Source organism: Parus major, chromosome 7 (assembly GCF_001522545.3).
Source record: "Parus major isolate Abel chromosome 7, Parus_major1.1, whole genome shotgun sequence".
NCBI classification, from domain to species: Eukaryota; Metazoa; Chordata; class Aves; order Passeriformes; family Paridae; genus Parus; species Parus major.
This window is the reverse complement of record NC_031776.1, coordinates 13,132,677-13,158,337: the sequence shown is the minus strand read 5'-3', so window position 1 is coordinate 13,158,337 and position 25,661 is coordinate 13,132,677. Positions and strand designations below refer to the sequence as shown.

General features: G+C 37.7%; 1 protein-coding gene across 1 annotated transcript in view; it reads right to left on the bottom strand.

Moving 5' to 3' along the window:
- The window catches only part of RAPH1 (Ras association (RalGDS/AF-6) and pleckstrin homology domains 1), an 86,920-nt gene extending 61,358 nt beyond the window's left edge, over positions 1-25,562 (bottom strand). The window contains exon 1 of the mRNA XM_015633991.1: positions 25,266-25,562. The gene's annotated coding sequence lies outside the window, so the exon portion shown is untranslated. The remainder of the gene's footprint in view (positions 1-25,265) is intronic.
- Positions 25,563-25,661: the final 99 nt, after the last annotated feature.

The window sequence follows — 25,661 nt, the reverse complement described above, 5'->3', positions numbered from 1 at the left end:
CCATCCACCCCTTCTTTGCCTGAAAACTTTGAGAGGTAAAATGAAAAGTCCACCAAATAGAATATCCTGTATTCCATACAGTTGGTTTCTGGTTTTAAGTTATCTTTGTATTTGTATTGATTCTACTTTTCCATAATTGCAACCTGAAATTTTAAATTAGTCCCCAAAGTGTGCCTCCTTGTACATTGAAATATATTTATAAGATCTTCTTTCCTGTATGATATGGGAAGCACCAAAATTACAGAAATGTCACTTCAAGAATCTGTCTTGTTGAACAGTCTTTATGAAGGCAACCTGAAGACAACTATAAAAAATATTTAGGTCATAAAAACAAAACATGCCTTAGCTAAAGGATTTTTCAAGTAGAGAGGAAAATAACTCTCTGTAAAATAACACTCATTAGCTGCAGCAGCCAACATCTTACATTTACCAGCTAAGACTAGAATTTTCAGTGTATAGCCTGTCTTCAGTAGGCAGATATATACTTAGAAACTACATTAGCGCCAATTTCCCAGAATCTTCATCGTGTGGTTATTGTAACGCAAATACTTCTGCAGCATCTCTTTGCATTCAGTTTTACCTTTGGAATGATGCCCGAAAAAGAATAATAAATATGAGCAGACTAAGAATAGGTATGAATTTTGTTGTAATATTGGCCTTATGCACAGGTCTCAGGGAATACCCGAATATTCCTGCAGCTGTGGCCCAATAATAACAATCACCAGGCTAACAGCAGCACTTTCAGGATCACCCTGCACTTAAGAAGAAGCATTAGCCAACCAATCACTCAAAAATTCACATCCTTTTACAGACTGGTCTATTGTGCCTGTAAAGGGTCTTTTTCCACCAGGAACAAATATTCAAAGAAACTAATTTTTACACATACACTAAGTTGTCTTTCAACTATAAGAAAGCAAAATAAAGCAATCAACTGTCAACTACTCATGAAAGTTGAACATCTCAACAGTGCTTACTTATAAATGAATGATCAAACCCACCAGGAGAAGGGAAATGTAAGAAAATCACTTAGGTCACAGGTAGAATTACAATACAAATGAGAGTAATGCCTCTGACTGAGACTCCAGTAGCTCAAGACTGAGCTACTCTACCTATACTTCAGTACAGTTAAAAACTAATTTTTGTTCAAGGGACCCTCTCAAAGGTTAAAAATAAGCACTATGCCAATGTTCACTTAAGATACCACAGCAGACACTGGCAATCTGTACGATGTGGGTACTATCCAGACTCAGATGTAGTTGCCAAATTCCTTTCCACAAGGACCTAGTGACAGTCTACGAACAATGGCTCAAAAAACAGATGAATAATGCTTCAGCTATGATAAATAAACAGCATTCTTCACAGGTTGCTTTTATGTCAGGGTATATATTTTTTATACTAACCTCAGCTGGAACATGCTGGAAGGCAACTTAGGCGTCCTGGTAAGAACTAAGATTACATTGTGAAGAGGTGCATTTCACTATAGCTGGAACTACCATCTCCAGGAAAAAGGTGAAAATAAAATCAAAACCACAATTGCATATTTTTCAGAGAACCCATAAAAGAGTGTTTGGTATATCTAAAGAACATAGATGTTTAATTCTTAGCATTTATGAGTCAACACATTTTGTTGTTTACAGCTAGCCATGACAAAACAAAATGACGTTAAGAGACACCACTTAGAAAAATATTTAGAGGATGAATAGGGAAATAATCTTTTGGCTAAAACATTTCTTTAAGAATGAAAATAATTCATTTTTTTTGTCTTTAGTATCTTCAAATTAGAAGGCATCTAAATTTAATAGATTGAATAAAAAGAAGACATGATTTACTTTAAACCCACCTCTAACAAACTGAGCAGAAGAACACTGTCTTAAATCAAAAATAAACACATCTAAACAGGCTACCCCTGCACAACTAATTTTATATTTTAAGACACTAGTAAGAACAGATTTAAGTACCACAATTAGCAATCAACTTTCATCCTCCAACTTTATAGCAAACTGTAAGAAGAGACATAAAATCCCTCTCTATCCCCATCACTCTTTTGCATCACCCAACTCTACACAGAAGGACATGTGTTTATTAATGTGTGAGAGGTAGATGGGGGTGGGGGGGGGAAGAGGAAGTACATACTGTGCACCATGAAGTTACCAAGTGAAATGGAATTACTATGTAAGGAGAGGTTTTTCCATGCAAGAGCCGTGTCTTATGGGAGGCTTGGAAGGGAGCAGAGCTGAGAGAGAAGGGCTTGGTAGAGCCTTGTGTATCTAGAAGAGTGATGCGGAGCTCTGCACAGAGATGAGTCCCAGCAGTCAACACTGGAAGGAAAGGCTGGAAGTCAGCAGGAACAGGGCAGTTTTCTATGCAAGGAAAGGGGAGGGGATCATTTGGCAGTAAATCAGCACTGCTCACTAGGTAGTGATGTGAGGCACTTAGGCTGAAGGGGTCCCTGCCTCACAATGAAATTTGGCAGCAACTATGTGGCATGAAAAGGACAAGCTATAGAACAAGTTCTTAATGATATGGATATAGGTGGAAAAATGTTTGTGAACATCAAAACTGCAGGATAGTCACTGCTTCAAGAGTATTTTATCAGCATCTTCCCATGGGTCTTGCAGGCGATTAGGCAACATTTCATATACCCATAAGCCTCACATGCAATAATAAGACAGAAAGCCAATGGTCCTGCTGCATAAAGTTCACTGTTTTCCTTAGTGAAATTGTAAGAATCCAAGTTGTATTTTGAGAATTCCACCAGGTGAGAGGAAAAAAACAATCACCTGAAGGAAGTCCAACATTTGCTTAACTCTTCTTCTGTTTTTCTCCTCAAAAAGTAAGAGAAGCTACTCCAGAAGTGAAGTCAATTTTTGAGAGGCATCTGGTTGAACAAGATGCCAAAGCTGGATGCCACCACCACTTTTCTCTAGTAATGCCTGTAAAAATTCCTGAAGAGAAGAAAGTCTTGAGTAGATTTAGAAATTCATGCTCATCACTGATAAAAGCTGAAAATACAACTTAATTCTTATTTGTCATTTTAGTAGATAGAATGTCACTGAAGAACTCTCTCCAAAGCTTCTGACCCCTTTTCAACAAAACAACCCCAGCAAAAGAAAACAAAATAAACAACACCCCACCTCCCAAAAATTAAACCAAACAAAAACCCTAGAGAAAACTGACAGTAGTTCTCCTGGCATTTTTTCTTTTTAATACTTTCTTCTCTTGGGATTTTTTCTTCTACTGTTAATTCAACATCCTTTCTCTCAAGGGTGGTTTAATGATCTTAAAACAAGAAGTCCACATAATAGCTCAAACTAGTATCAGCAATTGGAGGTACAGAGCTATGAAATTTGTCACAAACTTCCAAAAGGAACCTGAAGATTGCCTACTGAGCACTCACCTTAATCTCTAGCTTATAAGCCTTCTGAAACTATTTATTTTTTTTAATTAATTTTTTATACATGAGATATTATCTGAAGATATATGTTCATACTGAAAAGCTGTATTACTTCAGTTTCTAAATAAATCTTGGCACCAGAAAGTGAGGCCTCCCTCACTTTCTGGTGATAAACACTACTACTAGGTACCAGTCCCTGGAAAAAAAACCCAAACATTTAGAGCAAGAAAGCAGCCTTAACATAAAAAAGTATTGCTGTATCAAAGGTTAGAGAAGTCTAAAAGCCAGTTAACACCAACAGATGCATACCAGAAGACTTTATCTAGAATTTAATTGCTTCAAGATTAAGACAAAATGTAAATATTTAACACAGAATCAATGTTTTAAAGCTCACGTTCCTGAAAAAGTAAGGAAATTCCCTTCCATAGCAAAAAGGAAAGAAATACAGTGTAAGTTATGCCACTGAGGAAGCAAACGTGCAATTTCTGTACAGTAAAAGAATCATAGAAGATGGGGCTGACAGCTGGGTTTTGTTAAAGGAGGACTTTAAACAGAAGTATTTAAACTCATGGGATTAGGCCAGCATTCCTAAGAAATGCTGTCCAGATCTTAAGCTGCAGAGATCTTGTCTAAGCAGCTCAGCAACTGAGTCACATAAACAACTACTGTAAAGTCTGCTGCCACCACACTTGGTAGCTTTGTGAATAAAGCTTTTCTTGCATGTGGAAACTAAAGGCAGTGTTCTGCTACTGGAATGGGGGGGCAGGAGGGAGAAGGAGGAAATAGTAGAGTAAATCAGCAGACTCTATACTGCCACTTAAAATCTTAAGTTTCAAATTTTCTTCCCAAAAAATGATCTTTCCTCAGACAGTTCAACTAATGACATTTTTAATTCAGTGAAGGATTATCATAAGCAGGTGGTGCAGAGCATCTATTATACACACAGATACATATATGCTGTGCATTATGTTTCACTTTGTTTTGTTTACAAACGTGCTTGGAAATTCTGTCACTTAGTATTAAATGACTCGTATCTCCTACCCAAATCTGATGCTGTGGTAAAGGTAGGGCAGATTTAGATGAAAATCAAAAAGAACAGCATAGGCTGACTAAAATAATCCTAAAGTTTACAAAAAATGTTTTTAAAAGTAACATTTCTTAGATCAGATTGATACAAAGCCATCTTAAAGTAACATGTAAACTTGTCTTATATGCAACTTTCTTTTCTTAAGTACAATAAAAATGAATGAACTATTTTCAACGTCAGGGCTTCTAAGCAAGGGACACACTGATTGACAAATGCTACTCTCATTTCTATGCTGAGAGAAACAAAATTCGGAGGGAAAGGAATGAGATACTTCATAACAGTCTTCAGTCTGGGGACGATACCCTCCTCTCACTGCTGAACTGTGAACCTCAAGGGTCCGGCAGCTTCCAAGCAGTTAAGAACAGTACCCTGCAGGACAGCCCACAGGCTTTAGCGCACAACACCCTTCCACAGAATGCTCAGCAGCAAAAAGCAGGTTTTCTTTTTCTTTCTTATTTCTTTTGAAAGCTGCTACTCTTTGACTGCCACCCTGGCAGCCAGAGAGGCTCTCCTACATCACGCTGGATTTGGAACACGCAACTCACTGAGAAGCCACAGGTGAACACAACTTCTCTATTTCTCAACATAGGTAAGGGAGCCCACATTCAAGATTCCCATGAAAAGCAAAGCTGGGAGCAGGCTCTGTGACATGCCAAACGTAGCAGATGATTTGTGCTTGCCACTCTAGAAACAAATCCACCTGGAAACACACACTGGGCTGTGCATACCCAAGAGTTCAAATCACATAGGAAAGGAGGGGCTGCAACACATTCTTCCTCCTTCTTCCTTCCTGTCCTCCCCTTGGATAAATATACCATCTGCTCAGATGCAGAAGCCGAGCACCAAAATGTTACAATAGCACTTCCAGCAGCAAATCCTTGCATTTGCCCTATTCTCAGAAATACGACAATGGCAAAGGGGCAGCCCACCTCCAACCAGAATTGCTCTGCAGGATCAGTGTATTTATTAATCAAAAACGCCCACAACTATTATCAGCTGAGTAAATCTACACACACTTTTTAGCAATGCATCTGTGAAATTCAGCCAATTTCTTACTGTTATCAGCATTTAAGTGCTGCAGAATATTAAAAAAAAAAAACCAAAAAACACCAACAACCAAACAACAACACATTTTGGATGGAGGTTTTCTTTGCATTTAGAAAACACTGACAACCAACTCGGAAGCAATAAAATTTTGAAATTATCTTTCTGTCTGTTCTAGGGTAAACTTTCTATAGTAGTTTTCAAAGGAGTTTTTGGGAAAATGTCTCTTCAAACTTTCCTGATGTCTTCTTATTTTTTTTTTAAGCTCCCACTCCTCCAGTTCAAAACAACAACTTACACATTAAATCTTGAGCTAGGGTAACACCTCAGTTGCTGTTGTGAAAAGGAAGAAACATCCTCTCCATCCATTAGCATGTTGCTCCAGAACATCACTGAGCCTGTTGAACCTTCTAAACCATCAGAAAACCCACTCAACATTCCAAACATCAAAAGAGTCTTTTCTGAGGTTGCAAGCAGCAACAGATTGCCCTGTAACTGGACAAATATTATAGCAACACATTCTTTTGGGTTCATACCAGACAGCCGGGAGATGGGACAGGGAAAGAAAAAAGTCTGACTTCCCCTTTTTGGAAGCAGCAAGTTCACCTGTAACAGGCTCATCTGTAACCTGTAACTCCACTTCTAGCTCAGAGTGTACTGTAAGATTCAAGCAATTGTTTTTATGTTCTTAAGCTCATAATAAACAGAAAAGTCTACCTTTGCCATTAGTACGGAGAAATTTTCAAATACTACCTGCTCTAGAGAATATGCAATCACGTATGTATGATACTGAAAACACACTATAATTTTGCTGAATTTGCATTTATGTTCAAATAAGTGTTTTACCAAATGAGTAAAATGACAAGTCTTAATTAATTATTTTCTCTACAGACATGCTTAAAGCTTGTACTTTTTATTACAAGCACTTAATGTTTAAGTACTTTTCATATATCCAGTTAATCCTTAGAGAAGACTACATTTAAACAGAAGTAGGAACAAGAAAAAAAAAATCACAAAGCATTACCACCCATAAATACATCTATAATTCTGAATTCAGAAAACTTCCAGTTTAAATTCTGTAGCACTGAGCACAAGACATGAAAACTTAGCATGCCTGTGCCATTAGCTTTCAAATCAGTGGCTAAACACACACAACATCTTACCTGTTGCACTTCTTCATTTAATGCTTACATGCACAGGTCAGACATTCCTGCAAACCAAAAATTTATTCCACAAGCACAGAACCTTGCATGTATCTGTGGAATTGTCTCAGAATCAACCCAAAGGCAACATGTCTGCTTGAAACTGTCTCTATAGATACACGTAATTTCAAAAAATATATTATTTATATAATAAAAGTCTTTTCAATGTAAGCTAATCACTAGAGTAGTCACTAGGTATTTCTAACATTTGAACATTTGTGCATAAGAAAAGGCACAGCTCTGTTAAAAAGCATCACAGCACTGATGACATAAAGATACAATTGAATAGCTGCTGCAACACAAACTCCACTAAATAGTACAACTGGAAGGAGCTTACAGTTTAACAGGCCTGTATTTGTAGCATTGTTTTCCCAAGTTATCAGGAACAAACAAGACATCCTTCCCTTTGATGTAAACATTCCTTTGCCACATGAGAAGGTATAAAGTGGCATGAAGCTGCACCAGGGGAAGTTCAGACTGAACATGAGGAAAGGGTTCTTCACTGAGAGGGTGGCTGGGCACCAGAACAGGCTCCCCAGGGGCATGGTCACAGCACCAAGCCTGACAGAGTTCAAGGAGCATGTGGATGATGCTCTTACGTCATGTCATATGGTTTTAGTTTAGGTAGTCTTGTGAGGAATGGGGAGTTGGACTCAATGATCCTTACTGGGTCCCTTCCAACTTGAGATAAACTGTGATTCTATGAATATCTCCTTTGGATGCAGCTACAACTGTGCAGTTTAATATTAAGTGCATGAAGTTAAAGCCATTTCAATTTCTTGTAGGCTGAACCATAGACATTAACTAGCCAATAGAGGCTGCTTCTCCTGGCAGCGTAAGAAATATGCTTCAGCCTTCATGCAAAAATGATTATGTCATAATACTCGAGCTCACATTTGTTTTAATGTTTGTATGTGGCTTCATTCAGATGAGTACTCACAATCAGCTGGCACCACCAGCCCCCAGCTGAGTGCCTCTGAGTGCAATAAGCAATGAGAAATGGGGTGACCAGCTCCAGGCAGAAGCAACAAAGCAGCCTTCCTCCTACACTTCACAGCCCTCCAGACTACACCATGTGCTTTTGAAACCCTTACATGCCAGTGAAACTCCATCTAGTTTGGGGGGGAAGTGGGGAAGCAGCAGAGAGAGCATGAAAGATTAATGATCTACTGTAATATTTTCAAAAAGAGCTAAATTCAAATTCTTTCAAAAGAATACTGGGATCACTCATAATTCCAGGCAAGGAATAGTAAGGACTCACAAAATTCTGTATAACACCCAGAAAGTAAAAGTGCCAAACCAAATCTGGAGTAACTCAGGCAAAGCAAAAATTTTTAATCTTTTCACCATATTGCAAGAGGCAAGACTGCAAAACTCCTTTGGAATGGCACTTTTAAAATATCTTCTGCTACACTTGGTGTAAAAAGTACTCACAAGAACACTGCTACTCTGCTGTACATCTGTAATACCTTCACTCTAAGTTTTTAAATAGCACTCTAATTGCAACTACACCAATTTTTGTTTTTCAACATTTGCAATTATTTTTCTCTTACAGAAAGATGAAGAAGGATCCTTATATTTTGCTTTCTGGATAAGGAAGAATGACTACTTTCCATTGTCCTTTTTCTCCAGGACACTCTTAAGGTTTTCCTAATGCAAATGGTATCTTAGAAATTTTTGGTTTCAAGAGGCATACAGAGCTCAGTAATCAAACAAAAATACCAGCCAACTGTACTCTAGGCTATGGCTAGAGTTCCTCGTGATACTCTGCACAAACAACTTGTTGCTGTTGAAAGCATCTGGCTCTAAAAGCATTACAAAACCTATTTATTATATACATCCATAATTATAATAAATATAACAGTATTTATTATTATTCTGTTATACAATTCAGAGTCCAACACAAATTTCAGAAAATTTCAAGTAAGGAACAATTTGTCAAGAAAGAAATGTTCCTGCTTTTTTTGCCATTGCATCTTAGTATCAGATGCCATCAAGGCTGAATCTTTCCTGAACTCAATGGAAAAATGGAGTTTGCAGGAAGTCCAAATAGATGACTTCTTAACTAGCCCTTTTATTAATCTTTCCCTGATAGAAATGTAATGATATTACCAAGATATTGCTTAGACAACAAAAATCAACAAAATATAATACCTTTTACAGACACTGATACTATAAGACTGTTTAAAAAACTCAAAACTTTTGTAGAGGTGTTATTACTAACACACAGTATTTCAGTTTTTTCTATAGAACATAAAAATTCATATCTTCATATGAAAACAATTAGATACAATTTCAAGCATTAAAATTGAGTTAGAAAACCAGGGCTAAAAATAAGCTTAATATCATATTGCATACTGTGTTTGCATCATGTGCCAAGAGCCATGCCCCTTCCTAAGGCAAATACAACCTCAGTTTACATCACTGCTGCAGCCAGGCTCAGTTCCCTTCCAAAATACTTAAGTCCATGTCCACAAGGCTGATCGCCAGTGCTGTCATTTCCTTCAGTGAATTTGGAAAGCAGCAGGAAACATGGCTCACAACAAATGCAGGAATACCGGACATATACAAACAAAACGGAACCTACGGTCCATTCTGAGCCTATTTTTGAAGTCTGACCAAATCTGAAACTTAACCATAGTTAAGGATAAAGGGTATTCCGGTCATGAATTCTCACAGCTGAAGAGTTTTCTGCTATGTAAAACCAGGGCAAAGTCTTATTCTAGATATACCTTCTTTTGGCAGGACTATGGGAGGAGGTTATATCTAGCTCACAGAAAATTAGGTCACCCATTTCATAAGCAAATATAAACTGCATGTTGAAGTCTGTAAGCATTTCATAGATATTCTCCCTCAACAGAAATTTGGAAGAGATTTATCACAAATTCTGCATAGAGCTAGAATAATTATAAATGCAGGAGGAAGGAAGTTCATATTTACAATCTTAGTGAAACAAAAAAAACATTATATCATCTTAGCAGCTGTGTAAGAAATTGGCAAGCCTCTGAGTAAAGTTTTTTTCCGAACGTCCCAAAAGAACAATTATTTTTGTTTCCTGGAACATATCTTCTTTGGTATAAAGACCTCTCCAAGGACTGAGCCAGATGAATAAACTACAGAATACAACACTGAAAGTGGAATGTGTACCACAATGACTATTTTTACAGCTAAAGCAGCTGAGTTGACCACACTGGATAAGGAATGTAATTTGTGACACTAGAAATGCTAATTATTTGGACCATGTTCACATCTTCATAAGGACAAGGGTTGGCAAGAAAGAACTGATCTGGCATTAATTTTCTGTAGCCAAAATGAGGCAAAAAGCAGCAGGAGTAGCTATATAAAATGTAGGTGACAGTGATCAGTTTAAAAGCCATGTAGCAATGGCTTAATTCAGTATCACCTCAATATTTAAATTGAAAATAATTTCCTAGTTGTGTTTGTCTACCGCACTATGAAAAACTTTATGCAGATGCAGGAGTCTGTTAAACATTCCATTAGACTACAGACCCATTTCCTAGGATTGCTAACATACAGTGTGAAGTGGCTGGAAGATTTTTATAGTTTCATTTTTTGTAGAAAGGTTTTTACGCTTGAATCTTAGATCTGTCTCACACTGAGTCAAATCAAAGCAGCAGCAGCACCATGAAAGGTGAAGCATAAAAAAGTAGAGTTATTTCATGGCTTTTATAATTTTTCTATCTTCCTTCAGACCTTTAAATGTCCATTGAGGTCTAAGGCTTGCTGGCACCTTCTTCCTATTACCTTTCCAAAGGAATTATAGCTGATAGCAGCTACAGCCCAGCATACTCTGAAGGGCCAGCTTGTAACAAATCAGAACAGGTTTAAAAGCCAAAAAAGAAATTTAAAAATATTTTTTTCAGTTATAAATTTCATTTCACAGGGGGCTTTCTGCACATTCTCCCTTCAACCTAACACATCTATTCAGTAAAAGTAGCATATAACTACTAAAACATATAGCTGAATTCCTTGTGTATATTTATTTATGACCATGTTATACCAGGATCCAGGTCCAGTCTGCAAAGGAATGTTGAATGTTGCATTTGACAGTGCCACACATCTGTTTCCATCCAGGAGGGGAACACCTGAAAATATAGGTGAGAGCCTTCATCCATCTTCACCCTTCAGGACTGGAGATGGTACACCATCACAGAAATGAGGTGTTACAGCTCTTCCTATTAAATCATCACTTTCTTCCTCCTTTTCCTCCCCAAGAGGCATATTAAAGTACATTCATTTACATCACAGCAAGTGTTCCCTTACTAACTCTAGAACATGCAAGAGGGATGGGTAGAAAACCAGACACCAGAAATGAAACTCTTTTGCCATATATGTCATAACATTAATCTCCCCTGTCCTTTTATTCGGTAGTAGAAACAGAATTAAAACTAACAAAACCTTTTGGTTTCCAACTGTAAAAACAATCAAGGGTCTTTTTAAAAAGCTGGAAAAATTAGGGCAAGGTAGAACAGCTCTTCAACTGGTATGACACATCAGTAAAGTCAACAAACAATGAAATCTTATTTTAAAACGAGTAGTCTAACTTCAGTAAAACATGATCACTGCTTTCTGATTCTAAGTCTAACATCCAAGAGCACTTTCATCAATGCTTTTCAGGAAGACTTCTAGTAACATGACAGGAATCGTGCCACATTAGACTTCAGATGTAAATCTTTAATGAGAAAAGATTTTTTCATACCACAGCCTGATAAAAGACAAGCTGGCTGTTTCTAAAGGAGGGAGGTTATGTTTGGGCCTTTAATATAAAGTAATAGATGACCATAAGATCCAGAAACAGACAAGACATGTGATTTTTCATAGCACATAGGTGTATAAGGAAACAAGAGACAGAATTATGTTATTTGTGACTCAGTGGCTGAAAAGATTAAACATAAGTCAAAGCAACAATTTTTTAAACAGGTGAGATGCTCATGAGCCATTTTCTAACAACATAAAAACATCCACACCGAGTTACATATGTAGGCTAAAAAAAATCAGAGTGCTTGTAGCCTCTATATAAATTTGTATCGAATGGAAGACCAAGAAGTTAATTGCCAAATTGATTTTGCAGGCTGGGGTGGGACAAAAAACAGACTTAAAATCAGATCAAGGACAACCCAAACATTTAATAAAGTACAAAGGAAAAGGTGTGTTCTTCTTAGGAAAAAACCCTATGCTTTTTGACAGTGCTATGCAAAATATTTCAGATGCTATATCCAAAATAACCTCAGGGTACAAATAAAGAAACAACCAAACAAAAAATAGTTAACAATGTTATGAATAATACAGAAAACATCCAGAAGTTCAGTTCACAGGTCATGTCATATAAACATAGGGTGAAATATACTAATAAAACAGTTTAAACGGTGACTAATTCTCATCTCCTCATTATGGTACTGGATATTTCTTGATGCAAAGCTCCCACATAAGTATAAATGCAACATTACTTCCCTCTCATAATCAAGTAGTGAATGAAGCAGGAAGATCTCTCTTTCCCTGCATACAAGAAAGTTTAATTTTAACCTATCTGTAGGGCACAGTGGACAATCCAAGTAACTTGCATATGCAAAGCCAGAAAGTCCAGGTTTCTCTATATAAATCTCCTGATTTATCTTAAGCAAGTATGGTGGGTTTTTTTGCCAGAGGAAGTGATAGCAGAAAGAAGAAAGAGTGTTAAGAAGTCAAGAAAGGTTAGTGTACCTGGGACTGGATGTCACACACATACAAAAGACAGCAGATTCCATTTAAATAATAATTTTACAAGTCAAAGACTGGAAGGAGGACCTCAACAGCTTTGTCTTAAGCCAAGAGACCACAAACAAACACCATAAATACCCCCAACTGTGAGATTCTCCACCCCTTTGCAAGTAAAGAAAAGCAAACAAGATACGTCCACTTTCTTTAGGAAAAAGAAAAACATCCCCAAAAATCAGTGGAAGAAAGCTGGGAATTATTTCCACACACTGCTGTTGTTGCAATGCTAAACACTGCTGCTTGGTCCACAGCATGGACCAAGAATGCATTCCTAGTACTCACTGCTATAATTTTCTGGCTACAAATGTATTAAAAAGTTCAAAAAGTCAGAAAATAAAAACCCTTTTTATTTACACCAATATACTTTTGTACACTTGCCCATAAACAGCACTAGTAAAGAGCCACACAGTATTACCAACATATTCCATTACTAGACTCCTCAAATACTTAAGTTCCCCTAAAGTCTTTAAGACACAGTTAGATTTTAGGGTTGGTTTGGGCTTTTTTCTTACTAAACTATTTATACAGAAGGTAGATCTTATTGTGCTGGTGAAGCTGAAACAACTTCTGTTTTCATACAGCTGGATTTGACCCTCAACTGAAAATGCTCTTTTGCATTTGACAGAAATCTTGCAAGACACTTTGAAGGATGATACATAGAAATAGAAAAGATAAGGAAGCAAGGAAGCAATTAGCTGGGCAATTTCCCCATAATATTGAAGGAAGTCTTAAAACCAATTCTTTCACTAAACTTAGAGAAAGACAAAGGTAGAGATCATGTTGTTTTGCTGTCATTTTATTGTTCAACAGAATTTTAGAATCTTAACCTCACATTCTGATACTATATGATTACACAGCAGTATAGCAAAAGCCTGACATAACTGTGACCGGTGAAAAGTTAGTGCAATAACCACTTTTTGAAAGCCTGGCCATGAACAAGTATGCACATGGCAATTTCAGTCAAGCAACCAGCCAAAAGTCATTATTTAATGGGCAGTAGCTAGAACAATCAGCAGCGAATGAGTCACCAGTGAGGTGCTAGTATGCTGTAAGTAGCATTTGCTCTGTCAGAGCTGCCAGTGGACCTTCACGCCTATTCAGGGAACTGCCTGGCTGTGATCCCAAGGCAACACCACTGAGAATGACTACCAGGAATCCATGCCTGATTGCCAGCACTGTTTCAATGGCAGTGCTTTCCACTCAGTGCAACCACTTACAAGCTCTGGAAATGAAAAAGCTCGACCACAAGCCAGAGTGCGCACCACAACATCATTCAAGAAGCAACACCTGTAAAAAAAACAAACGGGATGCATCCCAAGACCTTGTTTGTTCTTGGTCTCAACTTCTCATCTGATGTCACAACCTTCTCTCAGAGGAAAACAAGTAAAAGAGCTATACATATGTGGAATCATTCACAGCCTTTGTGATAAGTTCTAACAGCACCTCTTTCAGCTCTATTATTCCTAAGAGGTAAAAAACTCTATTTAAAAAAATTCAATCAAGTCACAGAAAGCAACTTCTCAGCCCCTTTTTCAACTCCTCTTCATCATCTAAGAACTCACTCATCCCAGCTGAGGAGAATATGCACAAAGCACAGGACTAACATAGCTCATAAATACTATTCAATCTCCCACCATGTGCATTTTGAGATGGGCAATACCAAGAATAATATCCTACCCAATTCTCAGTGGACAGAATATCTCCTGTGGGACAGTTATAGCCAACAATATCTAAGAGCATGCATACAACATAAATTCAAGTGCAGGAAGGAACTGAGCACAGAACAAAGTATTTTTCTGCCTACCCAGTTTCAAATCAAGAAACATTTCAGAAGGAAACATTCCAAATCAATTCCCAAAAAGAGGCTAAGAGAGCTACAGAGACAATTTTCAGAACTACTCATCGCAACTAAAGAACTGGAAGACTGTATGAAGAAAAAAAAAGATGAATGCAACAAGAGAGCAGAAAAAGCGTGTTTCCAAGATGACAAGGACAGCATTTAATCCATAATATAATGCTTCCTCTGTGGCACACCTAACTTCCTCTTTTAAAATAATGTCCTATTCCTCAAGACACTATAAAAGCTCAGCAATACAGAGAGGACGCAAATCAATTTTCTACAGAATGTGGAGTCATGGATTATATTTCAGTGCTTATTTTGATCATCTTTGAAAAGTAATAGATCAGAGTTTGTTACAAACATAGTTTCTAAATACAATCTATAAAATATATTTGCAGTACAGTGGCAATAAAAATATGAAAACTACCTAGTTATCTATATATATGCCATTAAATACCAGGCTTCTGCATGCACAACTAATGACAGAAAGATCATCACTGTTTGCTACTGTTGAAATACAAGTCTCAAACCATACATCCAAACTAGTTCCACATAGCTACACACACAGTTCTTGATGCACACAGAATCAGACTGCTGCTACCCTCCCCAGGGAAATGCTACCCATCACATTACAGATGTAGACAGAACTTCAGAAGTTATGTCAGAAATATTAAGTAAACAAAGAGTGTCTTTTACTGGACCTTCAATTACCTCACGGAGTTGTGCGCTTCAGTTTAATAGACGACTCCATCACAGTATTACATCTCTCCACAATGAGTTATGTCAGGCTAAATTTTAAGTTTTCTTTCCAAAAAGTGAACTAATAATATTATATTTTAAATAGTTAATGATCTACTAAAAAAACCGGAACAACTTCATATTCTACTTACCACACATTTCAAACCACATAGCCATTTCAAACAATGGCTATTATTATACTCCAAAAAGTTTGATACTTCACTATGAGTGTCTTGGAATAAACAGACATAATAAAAGGCAACGATTTATGATGCACAGTATCCAGACACTAAATATTTAGTCATACTGCAAAAATAAGAAAAGTCCTAATTTTGAATATACGTTTGTTCAATATTGTTGTCAATAATACTGCCTGAATCATGCTGAAATACCTACAGTTCATTGTAATCCAGCAGAAGTCATTTTAGGAATGAAGCAGCAGCTGCTGAATCTATCAGTAGGCTATGCCTTCTCAACTCTTACAGGCACTTTGTAATATAGTGAAGGCATGCGCAGTTGTAAACTCAAATATTTAAACCCACACTGTAAGGCAAAAAGAATGCAGACAACATAAGGCCAGCTGCAATTTTTACACTTTCATAAGAGAACAACTGATCTTTTATCCTGCTTTTCAGCTTACTCTATAATAGAAAAAAATATATATTTAGGCAGCTTTAACTAGAACAAAGTACTACACAAGACACATCAATATCTTCTAACATTTTATCATTTTTTATCAGATCATGTGTACAGAAATGTTCTCAAATGCTCACAGCCTGTCAAGAGTTGTATTAAGGAGCATGCCAGATTAATCTTATCTCAGAAAGTTAATAATGAGGAAAATTACAGAAAAAAAAAACCCAAACCCCCTCCCCTCCAAAAAAACAAACTTGTCTCCTAGTTTCAGGCGACATACATTCTGAACTAAAGGAAGACCATGTACTTTCAGGGTTAGAAAAATAATGAAGGTGGAATTCAAGCTCCGAAGGGGTTACATTACCCTACACAAAATAAAGACATTAGATAAAGTTTTAGGAAGACATTGCTTTAAAGCACATTCTCCTGTTTTGCAAATACAGTCCTATTTTATTACTGGTTAATGCATCTTTCACACTAAAGTGTAAAAAGACATGACGTTGGCCCCTGGTCACATTATACAGGACAAAATTTGCGTTGCCATCTTCAAAGTTAGAAAGTATATACACTTCACAAGAATCACTGGAAAACATTAATAATCAGAAGTACTAAATAATGAAGAATAATTTAAAAAGTGAAAGGTAATATTGTAACTTGCCTTATGTAGTGCACTCAGATCAGTCTTTAGGCCATAAAGCAAGCAACAACAGGCTCAATTTAAACTCTTCCCATGACAAGGATAGCAAGACATTAAATCAAAATAATTTGCATCAAGTGAATGTTTTTTTCCTACATTACATATATTTTCAATCTAAAGGCCACACAAAGCTAACATTTAAACAATCTAAAAGAGTAATAAACACATAAAATCACTCCCTAAGCTTTCAGGCCTCACACTAGCTAACTTCCTACATGATACCTGTAAATATATTAACTACCTGATCCTTCATGAGAATGAAGATTGACACCTTTTGCAATAAGAGAGACACCCAAGTCATCACAATTTAAAAATGAAACACCACGGACATTGAAAGTTCATAGTCTGAGAATGCTTTGTTTATTCTGTGCTGGACTTTCAACTTCAGAATACACGCCAGTCATTCCAGAAATATTCCATTCCAGTTGATAAAAGATAATTTAAGATTCATTATACAGTAGTAATAACTAATCCCAGGGTCTGGTTGTTTTTTTTTTTAACTTGGTCATTTTGAGAACCTTCTGAAGTTTTTGCACACATTTAAACTGAACAGATATAAACAGTATCAAAACAAAGTTTCTTTCAAGCTAATTATAAGGACAGTGGTTTTGTGGGTTTTCTCTTTTATTTTTAACTAGAACACCTCTGATTTTCACTAACTGGGATAGGAAGTACCGAAGGTTAAGCCGAATGCTGTACTATCAACTGGACAGCAGTTAACACAGCATTCTTCATAAAGACACTATATGTTCCACTTTAACAACTGTGATGTGGATATGTGGTTCCTTCTGAAAATTTCACTCATCTCCCTGTTTCCATTTTCTACTCCGCAAAGTGCCAGAAAGGAAAAAACACTCCCACTTTTCTATGGGACCCCCCTCCTTCCATGCTGAAAATGAGACTTCTCACTTCCGCTGCGCTTAGAAAGTATCTCAGAGGTCTCTAATCCAGAACAACTGAGTATTTCTTCATGAAAATAATTCTTTCCTTCTACCCTAGGCAGGAATTTATTTGTGGCACTCACATCAATCTGACAAACAGCCTTTCAGCTCCACAGAACTGCTCATATCACTAAGTTACTTATTAATAGACACGCCAGAGTAGAGGTGAAAGAAAAAGTGATCTTCTCTTATCCAGCTCCAGTAGAACTGTTCTCCTGACCTGTGTAACATGCTCACAGACAGGTAAAGTTTCAGCCAGTATTACTGCTTTGCAAGGTTACTAGTGACTGAAAACTAGTGACTTCCCTCCTCCATCCCTAAACAAAATTCCCCCATTTAAGAGCTGGAAGTACTATTAGAAGACACAGCTATTGTTGACTAAACTCCAGAGTACCAGAAATGTGCACTGATACACACAACTTGCAGAACACTTTTCCAGAAACAGTGTGCAACCACCCATGTTTCTGTCAAAGCCACTCAGACCCACACATTCAAGTAAAAGGTCATGCTCTCTGGATTCATGCACTAAAGATCTAAGTGACAACTTCCTTTGAGAACAGAGATTTGTATGGCATTTTTATTTAAAGGCTTCAAACAACCTAATGAGATTTTTGATGATGGAAATTTTTTTTTAAATGCACTAGAAAACCACATTTGTGCTACATTCTGTGAAGAAGACTGATTACTGACACCTTGGAAGTCCAAACTTGTACTGCTGTATTAAAACAAATTCTCGCAATGATTAACTCGATTTTAAGTGGTGAAACAAGTTCACAGTGATCTTTCTATCAAGGAGCAAAGCAAGAAGCAAAATTAGTAATGTAAGGATAAGTAGGTATTCAGCATATTTGGGGATTTTGTGCATGCTTTTCTTACATCTAGTCTCCAGTGACCTTTATATATACAAAATCAACTCAAGCATGGTTTAGTGGTGGACTTGGCAGTACTAAGTTAATGGTTGGACTCGATCTTAAAGGTCTTTTCCAACCTAAATGATTCTAAGAGTCTATAAATAAAGACAGCTTGGAATGCTTGGCTTCTGGCATAGAATCAAAAATTCTATGCAAGATGCCTCAGCACTATACAGGCATGAACCAGTCAAGTCAGTATGAAATCAAGAACAACCATACACGAGTGAGAAACTGCTGAGGAATAGCCAAAGACTGAGTCTTTAAGTCCAGACACAATCCATAAGTATTGTGCCTTCCACAGAAGAACAGTGAGAAATCTCCCTGGGCAGTGAACACTGTCCTTGCTTCTGCAGGAATCTAGAGTAGGCATTTATTTTACATAGGGTGTCTTGCTCTTATACACAGAGTTCTCAGAGTTAACACAATTTAAGAACTTCAGATCTTACCTTCATGTACTCTGGCAACAATATGAGAAAACCTGAGGGAACGCTGTCATAGTCATAATGAAATGGTTTCACATTTGTTAGAGTACTTCTCTTCTTAACTAATTCAATACTTCTTGTTCTAAATTATAAAAGAGTCACAAGCAATGAGCTCAGACAAAAGTAGAAAAAATTCCCATGGGATTAAAATTAAGGCAATCAGTATGCAAGCAGAGTATTTCTGCAAAGCTAATAAGCTTCCCATGCCAATTTCACCTCTGGAAGATCATCATTAGGCTGCAAAAATCATTTTTGTTCCTAAGATGCTTGAAAGCATGCTGAAAACTTACTATTTTCAGTCCTGAGCTAAAACCCATTCCAGTTTTGTACAGCAGCTTGTCTAAATAAGTATAGATAACATTAGTCATCTACATTTGAAAATTAAATAAATTATTTACAAAATAATGGGGAAAAGTATTTCCTACAACAAATTCTGAAAGCCTGGACAGATGCCTTTCCATACTTGTAAGATGCAAAAAGCAACCTGGAAAGGAGTTTGTCCTTATTTTTTAAAATGCTTTTATATCCTAGAAGTAAAAGAACCTTGAATTCTGCAAAACAGTATATAATCATGGTCTAGGAAGATGGATAGAAGAATGTAGTTTCTCTTCCTTCAGCAGGTTCCAACACATCAATTCTTCAGTTTTATCATTTTGGTACACTTCATCATTTTGGTGGATTATGCTGCTAACTGGATCACAGAATTCACATGGATTTAATATCACCCATCTCTGTTTTCTTTAATGAATATTTTTAATGCACAATAGTTTAGTGATCTCTAAAGCTATCTAAGGATAATCCTGTCAAGAAAAGTGTAAGGGGGGAAAAAGTTCTCTAGGCTCCACTGCTTCTCTTCTGCCGTTACTAATACCATCTTTTTAAGGGACCTACAAGGCAGAAAAAGAAAGTCCACTGAGTGAAACATACAGTTCTTGAGATTGGGTCAGCTCTGTCAGAGATGCTAAAAGGAGCTACCCCAGGCTTAGCAAATGCATTTGTACAGAGATTAATGACCAGAACAAGTATATAAGCAACACAGGGGAACTTAGCTTCTTTCAAAGAACCTGCACATTGGTTTTGTTAATGCTATCTCCTACAGCAGCTCCAAACCTGTGGCGACATCACATCTTTTCAATACTGGTGTACCACAAGGATCAATTCAGCAACTTCACAGTTAAACGTAAGAGTACTTCTCCAAATCTACAGGACCTTTGACAGAGAGAAAACTCTGTAACTCTGTCAAACAGTTTCAATACACTTCCCCAGTGATTAAACCAATCAAATCAGCATTTTATACAGAATACTTTACCATAATAATCAATGGAACTCTTTAAAAGTAATCCACAGACATCAAAAAAGCACTAGGCTTTTTTAATCACTGATTGAAACAATACAGATGGGCAAAACTGTCATAGCATAATGTCTAAATTGCAAGAAAAATAAAATTCCACAGACACAAAAAAAGCCACATTATGAATTCTAGTAATTCTTGTAAAGTTAGTATTTTTCACATTATGCAATAACTTACTCAACATTTACTCTTGCACTTAGCAGGCAATTTAATTACATATATTGAAAGGATTTAACTGTAAAGTTGATATCAGAGCAACAATTCAACTACCTGACATGGGACTATTGTATCATCAATGCTTGATAAACACTCATTATCTGTACTTCTAAAAATAATCACAAATACAGTCTTTAAATGACAACTAAATTATAATGCAAATTCACCAACTACAATTTAAGTAAGGTTCAAAATTAAGTCTTTTGGGCACTTCTGAAAACATTTTTCCTTTTACCATGACCAACTGGATCTCAGAAAATGAAGTATAAGTTTGCACAGAGTAATCCTTTATGAATTTACAGTACTTCCTCGAAGAACCAGCAAAATTTTTCACAAGTAACGGATACACAACTGTTCAATAGCAGTAGACACTACTAGCTCAACCACAGTTTTAGTTTGGGGGGAGCAATTTTACCAGGTATCTATAACCAAGTTCAAACATTAAGACCATGATGACACAGAATAAACTACTTTTTCAGTGCTACAGATGGCTGTTCTTAAGGCAGAAAAGTGGGAACATGACGACAGAATTTGCATCAAGATGAAATCTACCCATGTATCAAGCAACAAGCTCTACTTGCAGCTTTTCTCCAGGGAGCAAACTGTTCCTACTAGAAGAGCAGAGAAGGCAACAATTAAAGTAGTACAAGAAGTAACCCACTGCACATCTTGACTGTAAGCACAGAACAGTTCCACTTTTTTAAAATTTACTTTAACCAGGACAAGAAGACACCAGGAATACCACAGGTCCTACCAAGTCAGCAAACTGCTAAGTCTCTGGGAAAAGGGGAGGACAATGAGAGAATCACAGCAGCAGCAAAGGACCCTGTGCCAGCAGTAGGCAGAATTTCACAGAAGATGAGAACAATCTATATTCAGTTTACCATTTATGCTATGCAAGATCACTGCATTTTTACCAGCAACCTGAATTCTTGACCACTGTAATATTTACTTAAGTAAATGTAACAGTTTTGCTACTGTGGATAGTAATTCCCTCACCAGATTCCCTATAATATTTTTGTGTAAGAACTTTCACCTTTGCCTCCGGTCTTCTCAAGACAGCGGAGTATAAGAAGATTCAATCACCTTTTTGATAACATTTGTTTAAAGTACTTTGATGAATTTTTGAGACTAGAAATTCAGTAATGGGTAAAAATTACAATGTTTTTACATCATCCCTGTAATTCCTTCCCCACCCCCAGGCCTCCCTCCCACCATGGCCACTAAAATCCAGCTAACTCATTATGATATAAGATGGCAACAAATTATTTTCCTAATATTTAACATCAGGACAGTTTCAAATTCTCATGTATGTCATCCTCGTCCATACAATACAAGTGCATTGATAGGTTACAGACCAAGATACTTCAAGAGATCTTCACTAACAGATGGATTTTAAAAAACAAGTCCAACAATCTAAACAAGTCCAACATCTTACATGAAACACTTCCGCTAAAGCTGGACATAGTAACAAAAACTCCTACTTCGAACAAAATAGAGAAGTGACTTTAATTCATTAAAATGTCATAAAATATCAGTCAATATATCTGGATCAAGCTGCATAAAAAATATTATGCAGATACTTTTCTTAGTCTTTATCCAATTTTTCTATATGAAGGATTATAAGCAACTTTTACCATTACTGAATTTTAGTTCTTTTTTGTAGGGACTAATTTGTTTAATTTGGTAGTTATTAGTAATTTTCACTATTAACATATAAAAGCTATTATGCCATTTTCAATGGACATTTTTTTAAAGTGATGGTAACACTTGCAGATTAACAAGAGAAACTTAAATCCTTTGCTAATCCGAAGAACTATAAAGGGCAATTATAGTGCAAGTTCCTTTACTGGCATTATCTAACCTTGTACACATTCTTAAAGGTAGGAAACATTCCATGTGCATACTCACTCAAAATCTGTGACTGCAAATTATCAAAGATATTTTCTGAATTCTTAAGAGGACTTACTCAATATATCAGCTTTTGTTTCATAATTTACATTTTGTGAAACAAAATTAACACTTCACACAGAAAAGGGTTAAATCTGACTACTCAGCAGTCTCTGTCATTTCAATGTATTATTAACCCTTAGCCATAAAACAGATCTGGATCGCACTTTTATAAGGCTTGTTTATCTGACATTGCCTGATTCAGCTGCAAACCAACATATTTTCTTCTAGCAATTGCAGAGAAAGAGTGAGAAACACAACAAAATGGTTTATTGTTGGGGTCAGAAACAAAAATTGGACATTTCTGGCTTTGGTAAGTGTTTGTAACAAGTTCTAGATTTAATCAGTGGGATCCTCAGTATGAACAGATGTTAATGGAAAGTTGTGAAGTACATTATTTCAGTTCTACTTGAAAATTCCATAATAGAACTATTGTTTAGCATAACAGAAAAGGCAGAGTGTGATTGTTCTGCAACATTTGGCTTCATTTGTAACACAAGTGATTTAGATTCTTCTATTAAGAAAGTGATATAAATTACTTAATGGCTGAGATCTTCAGTACTATTCTTCCTAGTATTTAACTAACTGGCTTACTCACTCAGATTTAACTCTGTTCCAGTTTGATAGGTTTTTATTTCCCCCTCCAGTGGCTGAAAAGCATTTGAAGAAGGAAGGCAAGTATGACCAATAAAGATGAGACCAACACAGGATAAAGATCTACAATTTAAAGCACAAAGAATTAACTATTTCTAGCTAGAAAATCCAGCTGATTCTATTGAAAACCTTAATGCTGAAGGAATAGGCAAAGAATCAAATTCAAATAAAGAAGCAACCACTAAAGAAAATCAGTGGTTTGGGGGAAACAAGGCAATACCCATATATTCTGATAGCCAGAACACTGAGACATCCTTTTGAAAAACAAAACCTCTTAAAATCAACCCCAGTGAACCATTACCTACAAAGGGCATTGCAGCAGTTTCACACAGTACTTTAAACCAACAGGTGTTCTCTGTATGCAGGATTACTTTACTAAAAAAAGAACAGGCTCCAACACACAGGAAGCTGAAAACAGTTTATGTCAATACACTACTCCACTGTAAATAAAAACTACTTTAAATTCAAACCTGAAGGCAGTAGTCTCAAGATACTATGCAAGGAAGGCAGACTTATATAAAATGTCAGTGCTCTCTTTCACATTATTTTTTATATTCTTTCAAGAAATTAACAGCCAGTACACTGTATTGCTTTCCTTAGCTGTGGTTTATCTCTTACTAATACTTTTCTCACTGTCACCACATGCTGAGTCAGAGAAGCAGTGGTAGAAGGATGCTTCACTGCGTATCATCTGAGTATAAAAATGAAGCCATTTTAAGGAAATATCTATCTGAAAACTGTACGAGGGCAATAAATAAATAAATTCCTTAGTGCCACTTACCTTTCTGTTGTATGAATGCAAAAAGCTTCTGTAACATGGATTTCTGTACAGTAATTTGAGTATCACCCAGTGATATGAAAAAACACATACCAACTTAGGTGCAGAAAAACAGTTCTGTGTTCCACTATACACCACACCCACCCAAGAATGATATCAGTGTATTAAACAGATATATTTAGAGAATATAGAATTTCTAGATCTTTACAGAACTTACGTGGAAAGCATTCCCTAGATTATGACCTATACTTCTGTTCTTCATTATGATTTATTAAGTAATTTTTCCAGTTCTCTATTTTAACAGGAAACTTCTCAGCAGAGAAAAGCTGATTAAAGACAATAAAATTTGAAGATTTGTTGTTCTAGACATATTGCTTTAAAAAACGTCTAGAATTAATCAATTAACTCTTCTGCTCTAAGGTGTTTAACAAGCAAATGGATCCATGTCTGGAGGGCACTAGGCAGAACAGACAAAAAGAGGCAATTCGTTCCAAATGGAATAGGTGTGATTCTACAGTCTCACAAAACATTCATCCATCACATAAATGGTAATGTAAATATATTAGCCATATGAAATAGCTTAAATTTGCCAAATGGAGTGCACCTGTAATCCACCAGTAAAAATAAATTGTACCACACAGACCGCTGTTCATTGCCTTCTAAACACGTATAGCTCAGTAAAAATATACTACTAAAAATGGTAACATGTAGAGTGTTCAAACATGCAGGTGATTTTTTTCTGCCCCACAAGATAATGAATCCAAAAGAAATAAAGTCTTCCAAAATGAACAGGTAAGTCATGGACTTCTGAAGACAACCAGCATTAGTACAGGAGAAAAATAAGTATAGCCATATGAATTTTACAAGGTCATGTGACATTCGTGTATACAGACACTCCTCCTTTCCCTCCCACCATCAATGATTTTCCCCATGCAAAAAAAATATATCACTCTCCCAGTTTCATGAAAACCAACAGGCATCAAGCTTGCTTGGGAGATTCTTCGCAAACCAGTCTGCCTTCAGGAAGTCGTATGGCTAAAAAGCTGAACAGGTTTCAGGTTTGGTGTTTGATTTTTAACCATCATTCCTTCTTGCACCAAGAACGAGAATTTGCGCGTTTTGTTCCGCGGGTGGCAGCGCGCCTCGGCGATGCCTGCGCCGGGGACCCGACTGCCTGCGGCTGCACAGGGTGGAGACTCACCCAAGCTGACATTGTCTGGATGCCACACACACTACATCCCTCGCGCATCCCCGGCTGACTTCCCAGCCTCTTCCGAGGCATGTCTCATTCGGGGAAAACCCGGGGGGCACACACATACAAGAAGCCTCCAACAGTCACCAGAGCCTCTCAAGAGAAAAACACCCGATAGTGTCCGGGGCGTGGAGGGGCGCAGGACAGAAGCGCGGGCCGGTAAATGCGCGCCTTTCCCGCACCTCTTCGCTCCGGTGCTCCCGCCCAGCCCCGGCGGTGGCTCGGGGGCCGCGGGGCCGCGCACGAAACGCCGCCCGCCGGCTCTGCCACCGCCGCCCCCCAGAAAAGCGCGACACGAAGGCGGCTCCGCCACTCACCTCGCCCCGGCTCCGGGGGAGCTCCGGCGGGCAGCGGCGACGCCCCACAGAACAGAGGGGCGAGGCGCCGGGCTCGCTCCCGCTCGCTGCCGGCGGCGGCACCCGGGTCCGCTCCGCCTGCAGACCCCTTCAGCGGCGGCGGCTGCTGCTGCTGCTCCTGCCGCCACTAATGGTGGCCGCCGATACCGGTTCCTTTCGCCGCTCCCTTCCTTTCCCGTTCCTTGTTTCCGCCGAGCGCGGAACCGCCTCCGCCCGGCGGCCGAGGCGCGTCCCTGCCCAGCAGCGGAGACGCCGCTCCCTACATCATCCAGCACAAGCCTTCTGCATCTCAGCCTGCTGTTGACCCAGGGGAGGGGAAGCTTCTCTCAGCCGTGGTATTTCCTCCTTCCCCCCCCC